Source organism: Semicossyphus pulcher, unplaced genomic scaffold (assembly GCF_022749685.1).
Source record: "Semicossyphus pulcher isolate SPU_LCO1_2020_fin unplaced genomic scaffold, fSemPul1.0.p SCAF_22, whole genome shotgun sequence".
In the NCBI taxonomy this organism is placed as follows: Eukaryota; Metazoa; Chordata; class Actinopteri; order Labriformes; family Labridae; genus Semicossyphus; species Semicossyphus pulcher.
Genome location: NW_027211696.1, coordinates 4,870,743 through 4,891,293, shown reverse-complemented (window position 1 = coordinate 4,891,293; position 20,551 = coordinate 4,870,743). Strand labels below are relative to the sequence as shown.

The 20,551-nt window shown below is 42.5% G+C and overlaps 1 pseudogene; it reads left to right on the top strand.

Annotated features, from left to right (window-relative positions):
* Positions 1 to 3,065: 3,065 nt before the first annotated feature.
* The window catches only part of LOC138602370 (transmembrane protein 132C-like), a 99,945-nt pseudogene continuing 82,459 nt past the window's right edge, over positions 3,066 to 20,551 (top strand).

Sequence of the window (20,551 nt, the reverse complement as noted above, 5' to 3'; positions counted from 1 at the left end):
TTAGCCAGATTGACTTTGTTCTTCCCAGTGAGTACATCGCTTCCCAGCTTATTCATAGTGTTATTAATCTGCCTGGTTTTCTGATTTGGATTTTCACTTGTTGTGTTTCAGACTGACTCTGTGTGTCTGACTTGTTTTTCTCTCCAGTGAAGACCAAGCCTTTTTGAACTCCCCTTTGTGTCCTGTTCTTCTCTCATCTCAGTCTCAAAGTTGTCTGGTACGTCTCTCGTAACATTGGAAGACCTGAAACAGAAATATAATATAAAAAGTATAATCCTAATAAGTTCTTACTGTCCCACAAATTAATCTCTTCAGCGCTCTGTGCACGCATGAAATCATGGCTGTCTCAGGAGTCAAAGTACTCCCTGTAATATCAGAGATAATGTTTACCCATCACTAATGGAGCTGAGAAGTTATTGAAACAGGAACAGATTCAGTCTTTGGAGGAGCATCCCTGATCTGCTCTGGAGGTTACAGGCAGAGTGTGTTGCTGTTAAACAGCTCTGAGTGGATCACAGAGGCCTTTAGCACTGGAGCTTAATGAGCTGCAAGGCAATCTGTTGCTGTCTGTCCCACTTAGCCAGGGACTGCAGTGTGGAGCTGGTGTTTGGCGGTGCCGCAGAGGGCGGGATTACAGAGACAGTCAAGGGCCTTTCACCACCTGGACGAACACATTCTCCATGTCACAGGGCTGAAACAGGAAATCTCCTGGCTCTGAGAAAAGCCTCTCTCCAGGTCTCTTGTTGATCTATTAACAGATACGTCAGACTCTTTTTCCTCATTCTCACTGTGTGATGAGAAAACAGTCTTCCTTCCTGTGCAGGGACGAGCTCTTCCATGTTACTGTCAGGTTGCAGAAACATCATTAGCAGACCTTCCAGGTCGCTGTCCAACACTTGTAGCTGCAGCAACATTGTCAATGTGTTGGACTTCTTGTACACAAATCAAACACAGATGATCATCTCCTCCTGTTGATGTTATAATGTTAAGATTCTTTTTATGACCTCATGATTCATCAGGCTCTTTTTCATTTAACCGACTGTTCGTCTCTGTCTCAAGGTGTATGGACTCAGTCTAGAGACATAATTTAATAGCTGGAAGATTAAACATTCAGAGGGTGATGGTACTTTGAGCCTAAAAATTATCCCCTTGCTAGTCTGTTTCATTAATGCAGTTTGTCTTTCCTTTCTTCAGACCAAGCTTTGTGCACCTCTACGGAGCCCCGGAGTGGCCATGGAATATAAAAATAAATAAAACAAGCGCACAATTTACTACCTCGTGCAAAGACCTGTAACTCTGTCTGGCTTATCCAACTCTCCCGCTGCCTTTGCTTTCTGTGCCATGAGTTGGACACACTCCATGCGTAATTGAAAGAAGCGTTTGAGCACTGCTCCTCGGTCACAAACTCCTCAGCCGTATCTTTGACACCCCTAGTTTATAACAAAGCGGAGGAATCCTTGGAGTGAGTTAGCAAGAACAGCTCCTCATACAGACACTCTTCCACGTCGTGTGTAACGGTCCAGACCGTCTTGTGGTGAAAGTGTGCCAGTATGTGCATGAACTGATTTAACCCCTGGTATTAACAGTAAAATCATCTGTTGCCAAAGTGACACAATTGAGCTCCGTCAGGACGAGAGCGAAGCTGCAGCTTTGAGAATGTATGACAATTAATCAAAAGGAGGGAACCAATTGTTAAAACACGATTTAAAAAAAAAAAAACTCCTTCAATAACAAGTGTAACAATTCAGAACAAACTGGGACTCAGATGCAGAGGAAAGTCCATTACACTAAATCCAGTAATCAAAAGTTCTTTACTGAAACATTCGTAGGTCAGACACAGAGAGGCAGTCAGCAAGGGCAGAAAAATCCACGAGGAAGACGAGGCTGGAGAGCATGAACACACAAGGGCGACAATGACATCTGGCAAAGGTTAGGTGGAAACAACAAGCTTGTCTTTGGACTGTGGGAGGAAGCCGGAGAAACTGGAGGGAACCCTCGCATGCAAGGAGAGAACATGCGAACTAGGATCCTTCTAGCTGTGAGGCGACGGTGCTAACCACCGCAGCACCCTGTGTAAACACAGGGGTATTTTTACAGGTCAGACTACTTATGAATGAGACACAGGTGTGGAGGGGAAACAGGTGGGAAACTGAATTACAGGAAGTAACAGTAAACATTAAACACAAGCTCCAGGATTACAAAATAAAACAGGAAGTGAACTCAAAGCTAATAAAAACACAACGACAGGCTGAACAGAATATCACAGAAAGGACCTTCCATCTAAAAGCTGCAGTTTGAACTGTTTTCACTTCAGACATGCAGAAGTTCATATAGTGAGAACAGCATCTAAATATTGTGTTGGATGATTCATTCTGTCTGAACCAGCAGCTCGCCTCCACTATTTCTGTTGTAGTCATCAATGCAGCAAAACCAGTGTTGAGCTGACCTTCTGATGCTCGTTAACCAACAACAGAAATCTGATTCCTGCCTCTACAGTTCAAAAAGCATTCGACCACATAAAACTCTGATTACTGCTATCGGCAGTTACGGCGAAAGATTGTGGAGGGCCTTACAGGTGAAGAGAAGGATTTTGAATTATTTGTTGAATGGGGAGCCAGTGGAGGTTTTGAAGGTCAGGGGTGATATGATCTCTGGTGCGAGAGTGGGTGAGCAGACGGGCGGCTGAGTTTTGGATGTATTGTAGTTTGTTGAGGATTTTGGAGGACGTACCATCAAGGATGCTGTTGCAGTAGTCCAGTCGTGAGGTGATGAAGGAGTGAATGAGTGTTTCGGGGAAGGGACAAAGACGGGCAATGTTTTTGAGATGGAAAAAGGCAGTTTTTGAGATTTGGTTGACGTGACGTTCAAATGAGAGGGACTAATCAAAGATGACAGCAAGGACAGTGCAGAGAGCAAAGTCGGGGGAAGATGAGATGAGTGATTTGGGGCTGATGATGCATCCAGTTTTTTATGTCTGTGAGGCAGTTTGTGATGGTGGAGTGAGTGGCAGCTGTGATGGATTTGGTGCAGATGTAGAGCTGGGTGTCGTCGGCATAACAGCGGAAATGGAGGCCGTGAAGGCGGATGATGTGACCAAGGGGAAGCATGTGGAGGATGAAGAGGAGGGGGCCAACAGTTTGTTTGTGATGGCGAAAAGGACCTTGGGATTAGCGGAACCGGAGTGGATGAGACCAGAGTAAATGGAGCGTGCAGTGTTGAGGGTGTCCTTGTATTGTTGAATGTAATCTTTGTATGCCAGGATGTGTACTGTGAGTATGGTTTTTCTTTCTTGGAGAGTCGCTCAAGTTGATGTTTCCGGGAGTTCAAATGACTGAAAATAAAGACTTTTTGTAAAAGTGTGTAAAGCAACTTTAAATTTCACCAATTCTTCTTACAGACTGTATCGTTAAAAACAAAACACAGCTGGACATGTAATTATCACGACATGATAAAGTTCATTATAATCCTGAGATTTTATCCAAGTTAAACCTTTGTTACCTCACAGAGCATAAAATGTTTCCTGCACATTAACTGCACTGATAGACGTGTGAGTGTAAAGTAAGGTATTTACTTTTTAGCAGGAATGGCTCAGGGAATTTTTCCCCACAATACATCATTACTGATGTCTGACACATTAGACCTAATGTCTGTATTGCTGGTCATGAACTTTGCATGTGGAGCTGCCCCATCAAATAGTCCAGTCGCTCAGTATTAGCTGCTCTCCAGCGTATAATGGCAGCTGATGACAGCCGGCCTTGATCCGAGCTCTTTCCCTGACTGCCTGTTGTTGGTTAATGGCTGAGGGAGCAGTGCAGTGGGCGAGTAAAGACCACGGCAGGTTACACATCATTCTCCCCTCGTGGAGGAAAGGTCTCACATGGAGACTGATAAATGTTAATTACTCCACCCTGACATCAGCCGGCGAACGCAGCTGCTGCTGCAAGACGTGATGGAGAACGGAGAAGCACTGGTGAGTATCTGCCTGTTTTTGTGCTGATGACTGTATATAATACAAATGTTTGTGACTACATTTAATATTTTTACCCTTTTTATGTTGGAAAAAATAAAAAACACACAAGATGTACTTGCTTGTATTTTGCTATCAGAGTCTGTTTTAGTGCTGAGGCCTCGATTTGTCAATTTTATTTTAAATATTGTATCACCAACGTGTTCTTTGTCATCCTCAGTGTGTCCCATTAAAGGACAATCTGATCTGTTAATAACTTCATAAAGAGTACTAGACCTGCTCTATATGTAAAGGGTCATGACATAACTTTTATTCTCTGATGTTTCTGACAGACACAAGTTTATGTTCCTCCAGAAGTCTTGGAGCTGCATGAAACCACACTTCTTATCACCACCTGTAACAACATGAGTCAGCCAACACTGACGTCTTAATGAGTATACTACTATAAGTCAAGGGTATGATTAAAGCACATGCCATCTATTTACACTGTACTAATAGAAAACATTGAGATAAATCTCTGTGTTGACATCATGTTCACGTCACTAGTGGTTCTCTCAAACTCTCCATGTGTCTCATAAATTCTGTGTCCACTCTCGTCTCTGACCTTTGGTCCTTCATGTGCGTCGAGGAATATCTAAAAAGTGCATCACATTGTGAGGGAAGAGTTGTTTCACAGCAGCATCTGATCTTTTATTCACATCATATCTCTGCTGTCACTGAGCGTCTGCCTGTCTGCTCTCATTCATCAGCACATTATGATGTTGTTGTGTTTGTGTTGCTCCTGCTGTGAGAAGGGCACAAAACAATGCTCTATTTAAATCCCAGGTCAGGTCAGCAGCCGGTGATGAACCTTAATGAATGTGTGTGTGTGTGTGTGTGTGTGTGTGTGAGAGGCATACTGGCTCATTTCTTTGCACTGTCCTTTTGTCTTCAAGTTCAATATCTTCTGCACTTCTAGAAAACAGTTAAACTACAAAATAATTTGTTGTAAAAACTCTTCAGACTTTTTAGTTGTTGAACCAGATGCAGAAGTTTGTAAAGTTTTTATGGCATCAGACTGAAGAGTTACACTCACCAGGATTATTCCGCAAGCTCCACAAAATAACCAAACAAACCACTTCCTGGTTGAGAAAGGTGCTCTCATGAACATGTGCACCTGAATGCCCCTTGCTGCAACAGGTGTTGGCAATGTGGACTGTACCAAGTGGGGTTTTGGGATGGGGGAGGATGCAGTGGTTTCTTTCTTTATTTAGTTTCCAACCAGCTGAAGTGAAACTAACTGTAGCTTGAAGTTTATGTTGTATAGTTTTCATTTAAAGTTTTAATGAGTAAATGTGAAAGATTGATGTTCCTGTGTTTTTAATAGCTTTAACAGTCTGCTGAGCTTTACCCTTGCTAGTAGCAATATGGTTTAACCAGGAAGTATAAAAGCTTTTGTTTGAGCCTCAGGTCCTCTTTGGCTGTCAGCTGGGGACCCCCTTTTAGGTGAGTTTCTTCTGTTTTGGTTCTACTGTATGTTAAAAGCTCAGCAGCAGGAAATCAGAGCTCTGGACGCAGCTCCAGGAGAAACCAGGCACTTTAAAGAGAACTACAGCTATGTAGCATTGAACTCTTCATAACGTTGTTGTACTTGCAGCAGACGGTAACAACAAATGGTCAAAATGAGTTAATGAGAGAAAAAGTTATGGTATGCTAGTAGTGGCTAGTGTTGCCTGAAAGCTGCTAGCCTCACACAGAGATGAGAGGTGGGTTACAGACAAACTCAGGTCAGCTCACTTCTTACTAAAGCCACTCACCACATCCTGAGGAAAATATCTGCCTCTTCATCTGCTCAACACTTTGTTTACCAGCTAGTTGCTAATTTGTCCACTTAAAAACAGCAGGAACACTGAGAGCAGTGAAGGTGAACCAAAACAGGACAATGTTGGTCTGTAATATGAAAACAAGTGGAAAGGCTGAGTTGGGTGATAATTCAGTCCCCTTTGCCCCTTCTGTTTTTAAGGTAAAGGGAAGGTGAGGGATTATTTAAACTATTCACTATTTAGCAGGCAGACTGCAGCAGTAACAACCTGTCCCAGAACACATCAGGAGACGCTCAGGGACAACAAGTAAACATCCCATGAGGCTGTGCTCACCAGGAGGTAGACACTAATTAAGAGCTCACAGACAGGATGTGTCTGTGCAGCGTCACATCGAGTCTTTCCCCTCCTCTAAAACTGCCATGACTGAGTTTGACAAAGATTTGCAGAAAGACGAATTTTGGATATTTTCAAACTAAATCTTTTCTTCTTTATTTCTGTTCAGTGAAAGAAAAATAAATCAGTAAGAAACACAAAAGAGAAGTTTGCTAAATATGCTCCAAAGACAGAGATTGAACACTTTGTATTTTGGGCACACAGCTAACGTCCTCCTCAGCAGAACTTATACTGACTGCAATAAACTCTGTCTTACATCAGCAGCATCACGAGGAGCTAGAGACGACCGTAAAGGTCAGAAACACGGCGTCTGCAGAATATTTCTGTGACTGTGAAACAAAATGAAAGTAATTGCAAAGAAACGTTTTTTAAACAAATTAAAGTGGGCAGAAGCAGAAGTGAAATGCTGATGAAGGGCTGATGTAAGAAACCATTGAAGGACCTTTTTCAGCTTTTGGTTCTGTTTTTATTTCTACTGTTTTAACATGATTATTCGTAACCACCATCTGTCGCTTATAGCTGTTCAAAGCATTTATTTAGCATTATTCAGACTTAAATGTTTGAGTAATTACATGTTGTGGGACACACACTGGGTTTCATGAAACGCACGCAGGAAATATCTCATGTACCTGTGTGGTGCTGGTGGAGCAGGAGGCAGGAAGTGGAGGAGACGATGAAGGAGGGAGCTCCTCTCCTCCAAACCCACAGGGTCCCTCCACTTCTCTGCTGATGGCCTGTAATCGGTGTTTAGCGCTGTTGTTGTGGAGAAGCCTCAGCTGCAGGACGGCTCCTCTGGCTGCCTTTCAACACGTCACTGGTTTGTGTTTCACATTTTGGCTTGTGCTCTTGTCTGTTGAGAATTAGTGAGCGTGCACACTCTCAGCTCGGGCTTTTCACCCAGCAAGGTGCAGAGGAGGCAAAACATCCATCAGCTTTATACTCCATTGTTCTTTAGAGGTTTTTGGAGCTTGATCCATGCTAGAGATAAAAGTCAGGATATCTCAGCCTCTGCTGCATCACCTTTAACCCTTACTGATATATTCTGTCTCTTGTGAATTCCTCAAGTTTATGGAAGTGCACCACTGTGAGGAGTCCTTTTATTTGTAATGCTGCCTTGTGCTGCTCTTCTTGAGCTTTCATGCTTTTTTCCTCATGTTGGTTAAACTTTGAGTCTAAAATAAACCTGTCTGTGACCTACTTTGTAATTGCTTCATATCTGAGGTTTCTGTATTGTTTTGTCCCATGATAAAGAGTATAAAGCCGACATATACTGTAGTGTTATACATTGATTATCATCTCTGACCCTTGATGCCTCTTAAGGAGCGACTGCTCTGTTATGTTCAGCACCGTGTTCAGCCTGCAGTCATGCAGAAGAAAACTTATATTCATGCAGCATCTCCTCATGTCAGTCATTTAGGGCAGTGAGGGCAGTCACAGGTGGCCTGTAGCCTTAAAGTGTTCTCATGACCGACTCATGGCACAACAGGTTACACTTCTCCTCTCCTCTCCTCTCCTCTCCTCTCCTCTCCTCTCCTCTGTGACTGGACCAAAATTTAAACCATCATGTTTATGGGCGTTGTGAAATAGAAATGTATTGGGTGCTATGTAAGTACGACTGTATTGCAACAAATCAGTGTGGTGACAAAAATTAAGACTTATGTTACAAAGACCCAAGAGGCTGCTCGTCCAGGTATGCTAGCTTGTAGCGTTGGCATGCAATTAGTGTGCAGTTAGGCTAAGGTATAATGTTTCTAAACACTGACATTCACCCTTGTGAAGTGATAATTATTTTTTATATTCATCAGAGGTTCAACGTTAAAAAAGAAACTGCCAAAGAAAATTGTTTATATCAGATTTTTTTGTGTATTAAATACATATAAATAGGCTGAGTGTTGTTTAATTGTAGGCCTACTTTAAGCTTAAAATTATGTCAGTATGCAACTTGTAATGTACTGGTGTTTTGGGGGTTGTCATCATTTAGCCACTACTCTTAAAGTTTAACTTTAACATTCAAACTTGGTAAGTAAAGAACAGGTAATCATGAAGTAGCCTAATGATTCAGTAACTACCCAGTATGATGCACACTTTGCTTGAGGAAACACAGAACTAGAAACTATGTGGTGGGTAATAAAAAGGAGTAATGACTTGTATTTGGTTCCGTGCTGTTTAGCACATTATTCAGAAATAAACAAAAACTCTGCAGTAAGTAAAGAACATCATAAAGATTCACAGACACCATGAACAATGAGTTCATTAACATAATATCTAACGGTCATGTACTGATTAAGTAATCATTAGCTACTCTACAAAATGTGATGAGTTACTGACAAACTGCCCGTTAACTAATGGTTTACTAACTCACTTGATATCTGGTAACAAAATGTGTTATGCATTATTGTAAAGTGTTACCGGGAACATTTTTGTTGCCAGTCTGTTTTTTTGTTTTTAGATGAGAAAACCTACATACAGGAATGTAACAGTAACTATGATACCTCTGTCTGAGTAGGCTACTTAAAGTAGACATGTTTCATAGAGAAAGGTAATCCCGGCATGTATGTGTGTCTGTGTGCTTACATACTTTCTGCCACCCCTGCATAAATTGGTGCCCCAGTTGGGCCACCCCAGTCAAAAAAAGTCTGAACACGCCCCTGGTGGAGCCCCTCTATAATTTGCCGCCTGCGCTCTTTCCCCTACATGTTTTGGGGCTAAAAAGAGAGCGCAGTTCTTATTTGATATAAACCGGGAATCAGACGCTACAGTAGTTGCGTTCATTTGCCAGTCCACCCCGGAGTGCGCGTGCTGTTCCCCCTCATATTGTGCACCACCTCTCTCCGGTCCACAGCCACGGGGTGCAGCGCGAGGACAGCCCAGGATCCTTCACCACCGGCTCGGATCTGTGCGCGCTGATCGTCGCTTTAAAAGTTGCAGGACTGTTTGTAACATTTTGCATGCACTGTCTTGGATCCACGTGGTTTGGACCGCTGTGAACCCACCTGTCTGTGATTAAGAAGAACGAGAGGACAAAATAGCTGCGCGTGACATGACATCTCTTTGGAAAATTTAGATTTTTTAGGACTGTTTTTGCTCTTATCGTCGGTGAATGTATTTCAGTGTGATAAGGAGAAAAGGATATTTTTTTATTGTCACATGCTGGATGAGACCGCAGCGCCGAATCATGTGCGAGAAGAGAAATGGTAAGAAACTAAGAAACAAACCAACACCTCGTCAATTTCAGACGTTTATAATGCATGACTGTTATGTATCTTTTTGTACTGTGTGATTTTGTTACACGGCTGTGTTGAATAATCGACTGATTTTTCAATGACAGCAGTCTAGGGTCCGCTATTTCTCTAGTAGTCTACAGAGCGTTGTTAGGAAGAACTGGTGGTTGCTAGGGACGCCGCTCTGATCAGACACTGAATCACTAATATCACTCCGCAGAAAGAAGTCCGTTTAAATTCACACACCTGTTTTATCCCCATTAATTAGCAGATAAATCACATGTACAGCGGGGAATCAGCTTAGCAACAAGAGGCAAGTTAAAGTTGATTCAGTACGCAGTTTATAGAAGTCACCATTTTGGGAGTAAAAAAATGACAAATGTGGATTTCTCCTTCCCCTGTTTGCCTTCTTTTAAGACTTAAATCTCTCCTATAGCCTAACTGTGTTTTTGAGGGGCGGTGATATTTGCATGCACTGACGGTGCATTTATGTCTGTGATGTCAGGTGGTGTCGCGGATGATAAATGACGGGAAAAGTTAGTGCGCCTTCTAGTGAGGGAGTACTCCACAAGAAACACGAGCCATAGAGTCAGTCCAGCGCGTGGGACTGACCGGGCTTCTCCTGTGCACAGGTAAGACCACACAGAGACCTCAGCTAATGCCAGCGAGCACTTCTGTTCATACAGAGAGAGAAGGATTATGGGACTGAGAGTCAGTGGCCGCATGATAACAGGCACCGTGCATCAGTCTTTTATAGAGTGGAACATTTAATAAAATGCTAAATATTCCCTTTCAGACAAGAGGACATATAATAATTTATGAGACTTATAATCAGCTGTAACTGCTGTAATAGTTTAATGACTTGAAATAGTAACATGAATGAAGAGTGACAATCGCTTAGAGAGTGTGTTTGAGCAGTTCTGCACCTGCACAAACGTGCATGTTCAGTGACTTTGTGTATTAATCATTTATGATCATGTGGACACCTGCATGTGAGCGTGATGATTTGTACATGTGTCTGCAGAACATATGAGCTTCTGCTGAGCTCTGGTATGTTGGAAAAACTGGAGATAACCCTTCAGCTGTGTCACAGAGCCAGGCCAACTTTCCTCCAGTTTCCAGGCTTTAAGCTTCTCTAAACTCTCGTGTCTGTAGCTTCATATTTACATTGCTCAGATTTAGCAGAGCTACTTCCTTAATTTAGCTGATCACTAACCAGAGTTGTGCATGCAACACAGTTTATAGTTGATAGATACATCTTTGATAAATGTTTTAAACTTGTTATAAGTAACGTGTCTAATCACCTGACGGCCCATCTTTCTTTGTCTACTGAAATTATTAAAGTTAACTTCAGCAATTACCGTTCGGAAAAGAGATGGAAGACATCGAAATGTTTTGAATTTGTGTTAAAAGTCAAATCAAAATGGTGGAGTGGCTTTGTAACCCGGCGATCCCGCTGCTAGCCAGAGAGGCTCCAGATGTCTATATGAGACACACACGCATGCACGCACGTACGCACGCATGCACACACACACACACACACACACACACACACACACACACACACACACACACACACACACACACACACACACACACACACACTGAGGCACACACTGAGGCACACACTGAGGCACACACTGTGGCACACACTGTATTGGACACACACACACCCTCACAGACTGGCCATCAGGACAGTTGGACAGAGTCCTGACAGGCTGTGTGCTGTAAGATGTGACAGAGGCAGTTTTTAAAACAGCACAGACTGGAGGAGTGTCGTCTCTTAGTCACTCAGAAAAAGTTTCAGGGCTGAAAAACTGCAGAGTCAGTTTTTAATGACGTTATAACTCATTTCATATTTTACAAACCAAAAAGATTCTTAAAGTTCAGTTTAAATGTAACAACTCAAAATCAATTATTTATCCATTTTAACTTTATTCTTACTATTATCGGTCTCTTAGGCATGACTGTTATTTATTGTTGAATGAATAAAGTCATATTGAACTTTTGGTGAAACATAAAATACTTATATCTCTCTATATACCAATAATGACCCCATATACTGTGTAGTTATCATCACTTGTTCAGTAAAGTAGAAGGCCTGCTATAAAGGGCTCTGTGCTCAACTAGAGTGGGAGGATTCCCGCTCGGAGTTCGCTGCTCTTTTGTTCGTGTGTGGGCCGGCCAGAAAGGATCGGGATGGAAAGTTGGAAAGATACAAAAACAAAGTGCATCGAGGCTTAATTTAATAATGTCTCTCTCTCTCTCTCTCTCTCTCTCTCGCACACGCACACACACACACACACACACACACACACACACACACACACACACACACACACACACACACACACACACACACACACACACACACACACACACAGAACCTGAACCAAACTGACAGTAGCCAGAGGCATTCAGGTGATCTGAAGGAGAATCTGTTTCATGTGTGATAAGATGAAATGAACTTTTTTCACCTAGCTTAAAGTTAACGCTTCATTAAAAGTGAATTTTGCCATTACATTTTGTTATTTAATGTAATAATATTCAGAGAAGAAACAGAGACTGAGGGGCGCTGGCTAAACAACAAAGATGGCTGCCGCTGATGTAGAACTTTCTGACTCACTATGGACTTGACAATAGTTCATATAACGTTCAAGTGGGAGGCCTAAGTGTTGTGCTGAGTTTGTGTATATTGTTTAAGTGGAGGCTACATAATTGGATGTTGAAACTAGCTATGTAGCCTAGCAGCATACGGTGACATCACATTTTTGAATGCCCTAATTGGTTGTAGGTCAATCCTGCAACCAGGGGCTTTCCGGTCTGCCCTCATTGTTAATGCCCCATGGAGATCAGGAACAAACTTGGGAACAGTTAGAAATAGAGAGTTCACAGAAATATGGAGAAAAGATCAGAAAGATTTCAGTGTTTAAAGTTCTGAGCAAATGCTGTGTACTGTTTTTTCTGGTCGGTGGTCATTTGGCCACAGGTTTGTTTCCCTGTGAGGTCAACGGTCCAGAAGGGGTCAATTATACACGACTGTTCTGAATAGAGGAAAGTTGATAATATAATGTTAATAAATACAAAATTAGCCCTTTTAGCCAGTTCCAGATGAGATCCCAGAGGCCAAAGGTCAGATCTTGAGACGTGTGATTGAGAAGAACAGATTACCAGAGCTGCTGTGGCAGACATCTGCACCTTTAAGAGACTGCTGATGATTTCACAGGACTCAAGTGATTCTGTGGACTGTTGGACCTCAGTTGTTGCTGTAAGTGTTTAACAGTCTGCTGACTAAACTGAGGAAAAACATGAGACTTACAACAGATGATCTCATGCTAATGTTAGGAGAGTCTGCCTCCTGGAGAACAAAGGCTCATGGGATATCACCTGTTGGCTCTGAGTGTCTCTTGGATTAAGGCAGGGAGGAGCTGGCAGGGCTGTGTGCTGCTGGGTAGTGATTCTGCTTCAAGAAGAAGCCTTTAGAATAAGCTGACTTTATTTCACTCTAGTTTTCTCCTTAAATGGTCTCAAAGTAATTTGTGTGAGCTGTGATGTTCATTACCATAAAACAAGCAGCAGCGTATCTGTTACTGGAGGGCTCAAGCAGGAAGCTAAAATGTAGTCAGTGTTTAAACATGGCAGAACAAAGTGTTTGACTTTCCAGAGGCAAAGTCAAAGTTTATCACACTGAAAAGAAAACAGCATTTAGTCTTTGAAGCAATAGCCCCGCAGAAAAACACTTTTAATAGTGATTTTCTAAACCCAGTGAAATAACTGAATAAACAGTGAATAAAATGCTGTATTAAGACGGTGGGATGAAGCCGGGCTAACCCTGCATCATACTGATTCTCTCACGAGCCTCCAGAGAGCAGCAGAAGGGAAGCTGCACCAGGGAGCTGTACAGTATGTCACGTTATCCGGTTCATAACACAGAGACAAGTCATGACGTGAAAGTTCATGTAAGGAACAGCGACGAGTAAATGACAAAGTTCAGGAACAAGTATGCTTCATAAAGTGACTATAGACGGCGCCCTGCAGGACAGAAAGTTTAATATTGAACCAAAAAAGTAACTGTTTATTTGTAGCTCAGAGATCTTTCTGACAGCACTGTCAGCATGAAGACAGCTTTCACCTGCTGGTTAAATAAGACTTGTAGTAAACTATTGTCCTTTGTAAAAAGCTGTGGAGCTACAATATTGCAGCTGGTGGGAGAGAGACCCAGCGTCTGATGTTCACTGACATGTTATTGCATCATCCTTAAATCTTTATGTAAGGAAAGACCTTCAGTCAGTTATAACCAGGAAAGTAATGAAATGCTGACACATGGAGTGTGTGATATCTGGATGACCCAGAGAAGCAGCTCTACACAGGGTTTTGCACTAAATGCCTTTTTAATCCAAACGTTTAAATGATTCAGTGAATTTGAGGCAATTTTTGGGCCCATAATGATCCACTCTTTCCATCCAACTGGCCCAACTTATGTTTTTAGGAGAGATGCTCTGAGCGTTAAAGTTCACATGTAAGTAGTAATACTCCCACTACCTCCAAGACTTCTTCATCTAAAGTCAAAAGGGAGAAATCTCCGTCTCTCTGAGCCTGTTAGTAGATTTCTCTGACACCATTCAGCCGATCAGTTTCACATGTAGCGGCTGTGTTGCTGAGGACCAGAGGAAGTGTGAAGTTGAAGGCTGTGAAGTTGTCTGGATGAGAAATGTGAAAGATTTCATTAAGAGAAAAAATGTGTCAGATCTGGACCTGTCCAATATTGTTGTTGCAAATACTGATGTAAATACTGGTGATGCATGAGTTTACAAGCTGAGCTTGACCTCTGACCTCTGCAATATGGCGCCAAGCAGACGCTACATACTGCAATCAATCAGAGGTGCATTTTCCTTAGTAAGCTAATGGCTCAAGCTAATGGCTTTAGCTAATGTCTTTAGCAGGGCAAGCTAAGTGATTGACAGGAACTGACTTTGTTGTTGCATAGTGACTGTACTGTACGAGGACGATGCAGCTTTTGTCTCCGTGCAGGAAATCTGAACTATAGGAATAATTGTGTCCTGTGTGCTCAGTTGGGTTTTCTGATCTAATGTCAATTATTGAGGATAACTGGAGAAACCAAACAGATGGTCAGTTTAGACTAAAACTGAGGCCTGCGTAGAGTGAGGATTGAGGAAGGTGTAGGTTTCAGACAGCACGACAGATGAGGGGATTTTACTCCTTTAACTGTTACTTCAGTCGTCGTTCACGGTCGTCTACTTTCCCAGGAATCCATGGGATTTAATCTCCTGGGAAAAGAGGCAAAAAGTGTCTTTGTGTCCCCACAGGTTTCGCTTCACTAACAGGATCAGAGACATACGGGATGAAAAGGAGAATAATCAATATATGACAGCATTAAGATGAAACATGGCTGCTTTCCTTCTTCACTCTGAATGTTCGGAGCATTGAGAATACAGTTCGTCTAACCGTGGCTGCTCCATGAAGATCTGTGCTGATACACCCCGACACACATAATCACACACAAACGCACGTGTGCAGCATCGCTAAAGCTTCTGTAACACATTGTAGCTGTGCACTGTAAACACACACACACACACACACACACTCATCTGCTCGGGCAAACGACTTCACAGCCATCCAACTGGGAGCGAGTCACACTCTGCGGGAGGTCTGGAGACAATTAGCATAACTAACGGAGCGCTCAGCTCACACCCAGCGAATCAGAGCAGAGAGAGGATGTTAACAGCATGTTTGTCACTTCCTGTATGAAAGATTGACAGAGAGAGACTAGATATTTCTCTCACATCACCAGCTTTGCTCCCACAAGACGGTGGAGGTGCAGAGCGTGTTCTCACTCGGGCTTCAACCCTCTGATGAGGTGTCCTCACACTGCATCAAGTTTTCAGAGAATCACTTTTTCTTTTCTTGTTTTTCTGAAGAGAGTTGTATCTATTCGCAGTGACAGTTCTGTGTGTGAAAGCTGCAGGCACAGAGGTAGAGTTGATGATAGAGTTGATGGCAGAGTTTTCTGTAGTTGCTGTTATCTTCTCAGGTTAGAGCAGAGAGATATCGCCTGAGTGCTTTTTGTCTGAACACGACTGATGACGGTGGAAATGGTGTCGATGGGGGGCGCTGCCAAAGAGTCTCCTTCTGTTTCTGTAGGTCTCCATGTAACTTTTCTCAGTCTGTCTCCATCTGTCTGACTTTGAAAGTTCAGCCTAGCACACCAACAGAAAAATAAACCACCACACACACAAAGTTGAATTTGAATTCAAACTTTATTGACACTTTGGAGTTGAAACCTGAGGGGACACTCGTCCACACGTTTAGGAACGTGGTTTCCAAACCAAGACTCAATTCCCTCACCAATTTTCAGCAACACTGCCTCAGGAGAGGGAAACATCGCTGAGAGCAGCAGCCAATACAAAATAAGACTTCTATCTTCAAACCCTGTATCTGTATAGGAGGTAATACTTTGATGCAGTGAGCCAAGTGAAGCTCAGAACACTTGAACCACAGTGACAAACAGATAAGAAAAGCCTCCACACTTTAACGTTCTGATGCTTTAGTTTAATATCATCAGAAGTGGCAGTAATGCCTAAAGCACTGACAGTTTGTGTTCTTTATGTTAATGAGCTAACTATGCACAGTTCAGTTGCTTTAAGACATTTTAGCAGCATATAACTCTCTGTAGGAACAGACTGTAGGCTCAGGTATTGTGGACTGATTTCACTGCTTGTATGTTTGTATTGTTTCCTTGGCTGGCTGATGCATTGACCGGGAGAATGAGACACAGTTATTGATCGATGTTTGGGCTTCAGGCCAGACCTGAGCTGCACATTGTGAGCAGCCTCAATAAACAGTCACTGGTCCATTTCTAGTTAACATTAAATGTGCTGACGGCCGGTCGGTGAGCCCTGTTAGGTCAGTAAATTGTAATCTGTGCAGCCATGGAACAGATGTCGTCCTGAAATGAGAGACAGTTGTTTTTGAGCATCAACTGTCCAGTGTCTCTGTGTGTGTGTGTGTGTGTGTCTTCCTGTCTTCCTGTCTTCCTGTCTTCCTCCTTCCCTTTTCCTTCCCTTTTTTTCTCACATGCTCCAGATTCATCCTCACAGAGCAGGGCAGAAAAAAGAAACATCATGAAAATTTAACAGAATAATAATAATAATTTAACACTGAACTTTTTCCTCAAAATTGTTTTAAATCAGGAGATGCTTGTTAACTTAAAAATCAAACAAATAAGCATTCCTTTCCAATAAGTCTTTTAGCCTACAATAGCACAAAGTAAAACTCATGTTTGTGTGCTAAATACAAAGCTAAAGCCAGGAGCCAGTTAGCTTAGCTGAGCATCATGAGTAAAAACTATGACAAACCTTGCCCAGCACCCCTGAAGATCATTAAATAGTTCTTGTTCATGTTATTTAACAGAGTTTTACAATGACATGCTGTAGTTATATCAGGAGTTATAAATCAGACTATTTCTAATCTGTAAAGTTGACTTGTACTCACAGTGAAGTTGCTCTGCATGAGCAGAAAATGCAACCAAATAAAGAAATGATCCAAGTAGCTGAGCCTGCAATGGAAGAAAAATAGTTTCCATCGGACAAAAAAGGGTGAACAAAACTGTACACATCAGGGAGATGCTTGTTGCTCCATCCAAAAACGTATAACTCAGCTTACCAACTCCACTTAAATTTAAGTACTCCAAGACTCATAAACCATGCAGGGTGACAACAAGCGTGGACACTGTGTTCATCACTTTTTAGTGTCAAAACTAAATGTTTTCATTTCTGTCATTCAATTTCTTTGTGTTCTGTGTATTTGCAGGTGTTTTGTTGAAGATCCTTTCTCCACTTGCTTGTGTTTTGTCAGCTTGCATGTGTTTTCTGAAGTTGCATTATGTTGAGCTCCCACGGCCACCGTACATCCCGAAAGTGCTAGATGGCAAGTTTTAGAGGGGCTGTTAGGCAGATATCTTTATCTCAGACAGAGACAGGCCAGCACTTTCCCCTTGTTGCTTTATGCTAAGCTAAGCTATCGGACTGCTGTCTTTAGCGCCATATATAGGGTAAAGATGTGTGTTTCCAATATCTTTATCCAGCTCTGGGCAGGATTGCATAGAAGTGTATTTACAAAGTGTCTCAGCATTCCTTTCATTCCCATGAAGCAATTAATGAGTTCTGTTTTTTAAATGCAATAATATTTAACCACTGCTGCTCCTGGTGTTTGTTCTGTATTTTAATGATTGGGCCCACTGAATCCTATTATATGATATAATATAGTCAAATGTAAAGATAATATCACATGTGTAAAAGTGCAACACAGAAATTCATTAAATCTCTTGGTTTAAATAACATACCGAGGTTTCATCAGCAGCAGCAGCCTGCCTGTGACACCAGTGACCTCGTGTTTCATACTCTTTGCCCTTCACTGTTATGATCTGTCTCAGATGTGCTGTTAATTGTTTCCCACATTTTATCTCCATACAGAGCAGTTCACTTGGCCTCTTCTGGCAGAATCTGCTGACCTGTGTGTCGTGCTTTATTTGTGTAATCCACGATGAGATCTTTTATCCACTTCAACATCCAGCGCTCTGTCTCCATGCTCTCATTAGTTTTACTCCCGCCGCCTCTGTGGCCTTTGCCTCTCTTTAGTATTTAATTACCACGGGTTACCCGACCAATGAACATACAGTCTCACCAGAATCAATTTAAATAGAAGAGGAATGGACGACCCACTGCCTCCTCAGCCTGGCTGCACTGATTCAACCAGCAGTTTGTGCCTTGATCAAAAGACTACAGAGTTACATGTAAAGAGAACACGACGTCTGTCTCAGTTTGTTAGGCTTTCATACCGTGTGCTTGCTGTTCCAACATTTAACAGGAGATTTGAAGGCTTTGGTGCACTGGTTGGTCAGATGAGCCTAAATATCTGATCACTTAAAGGCCGTAATGTGTATTTTAACTGCTTTAATCTATGCTGAGCACGTCCCTGCACCCTATTCAAGGCAGTAACAGTGATTTGATGATGTCTCTTATTTAGCCATCCTGTCTCCATTTCCCACATGGCCAGTATACTGTGCTGCTCTGAGCATGCCCAGAGCCAGATCTGGGCCCAGAGCCTCAGTAACAGAGGATAAATCAGTTCTTAAAAGGTCCATAAAGAGGGGAACCCAGATGTTTCCAAAGCAGGTACAGTGACGACACAGGCCCCTCACATGTCTCAGTAGTCATGGGAGGAAACATGCCACTTATTTCAGGTAACTGATGAGGTAGACGGCCGGACTGACGTGGTGCAGTCCTGTCTCAGCACTCACAGCCTGAGGTGTGATTTCTATCAGCCCTTTGTTTTTCTTTACTCCTCCTCCTCCTGGTTTGGTCTCCATGTGGGTTCACGTGATGGATTCAAAGACTGCTGCCGAATTAGCTTTAAATGATCCATGTAAAAAAGGAGGGAAATATACTGTATCTTCATCTCTTTGTAATCTCTGTGGAGCTTCCTCATGTTTTATAGAAGAGAATACAAACATTTGACGAGCTCACATTCTTTAGACAAGCTGCGGTTTCTTGCTCGGGTCAACGGTCTACGAAGGTCGTGCGTACTGATGGTCCACACGCGAGTATAGGCCAGTCGTGAAGGGAACGCACTCTCAGAATGTTTGTTGGGGAAAGGCGCACATTGGTCTGACTTTCCACGACTCCACCAAACCCGACTGGACATATCAAACTCGAACAACTCCATCCAACCAACTCCAACCAACACCAACTGTTGGTTGGCGTTTGTCTGGGCAGTGTGCAGCCACCTTTACTGTTTTCTTCTACAGCTAATTATCTTTGTTTCAACCACAACAGACTCTTAGAGGAGACAGATATCGAGGACATCTGCACAGAAAACATTGGAGAGGCTTTGAACAGTGGCGGGAATTCTTAAAGCAAATCAAGTAGTGCTGCAATGACAACAGACCAAATCCTAAACCCATTAGATTTACCTGAAATAAAAACAGAAAAGCAGTGAAACCTGAAATATAACAAATGATCACATTATCAGTGACAAATGACTTCACAAACTGTTTGCTAATATCTGTCTGTCGGCTGGACAGTCACCACGTTTGTCTACAGAATGTCTACAAAATATGCACAAGATCGTGATGGTTCCCAGATGATGTATCGTAATGACTTTGATGAATGATGACATCAGCATTCAGCTCAAAGCACCACTTTATACTTTTCCCGCCACTTAACTTTAAATCAGTGACCTGCCTAATAGTTAAAGAACTCTTAGAAAATGTATCCTACAAATCCTGGTGAGAAAGTGTGTGCTCCCTGGTGAAGAGCGTTTCAGGAGCCTAAAGTAAAGTTAGGAAGCAAACATCCTTCAAAGGTTAAATCTATACTGAGAGAAAGACTTGGACACTGTTTACCTTCATCATACTGAGGGAACCTGCAGCCTGTTACCTTGAAGCTGTGCCATCAAACACCGTGCTTCACTCCAGCTCTTCTCTTTATCTTTAAAACATGTCTGCTCTTCTCAACTCGTCCACGAACTGCAAATATGAATCTCACCATTGTTACGTCAGATCTGCTCATAAGCCGGGATAAACCTGTGAAGCTCATTACTCCCACTCCCATCCCCATGTTGTACAGACCAGAGGTTCTTTCATCTGTAGATGTGATTAAATGATGGTGCGCTCATCACATTTACATTCAGAGATGTGTTTGTGCTCCGTCCCCCCTGAACCCTCTCAACAGGAGCTCTGCGATCACAGGATTCTGATGATCTGACATTTCCTGTCCAGCTTCCCATCGCCGCAGCGCTGCCCGCTCACAAAGCCGTGTCCGCTCATCAAAGCTGGGAAATGGCCCCATGCTGCTTCAAATTCATGCCTCACTTTGCTTTATTAAACACTCTCATGGTTTTATAATGAGGCTAGTTGGTTAATTAAGTGGGGCAGAAAGCAGATCAAAGGCCTGTGGTCGGTGCTGTCAGTGTTTAGGACCATGTTGTGTCAGTCAGTCAGTCGGGGATGGGACACTTCACTCATCCTCTCTGCTGTCAGGCTGTGATTCTTTTATTGATGAATAAACAATTAATTCATCTCTTATTGTGAAATTTCAACATTATGAGAAATCTTTGGATGAATCCACAGGATGACTGAGTGTCTGAGG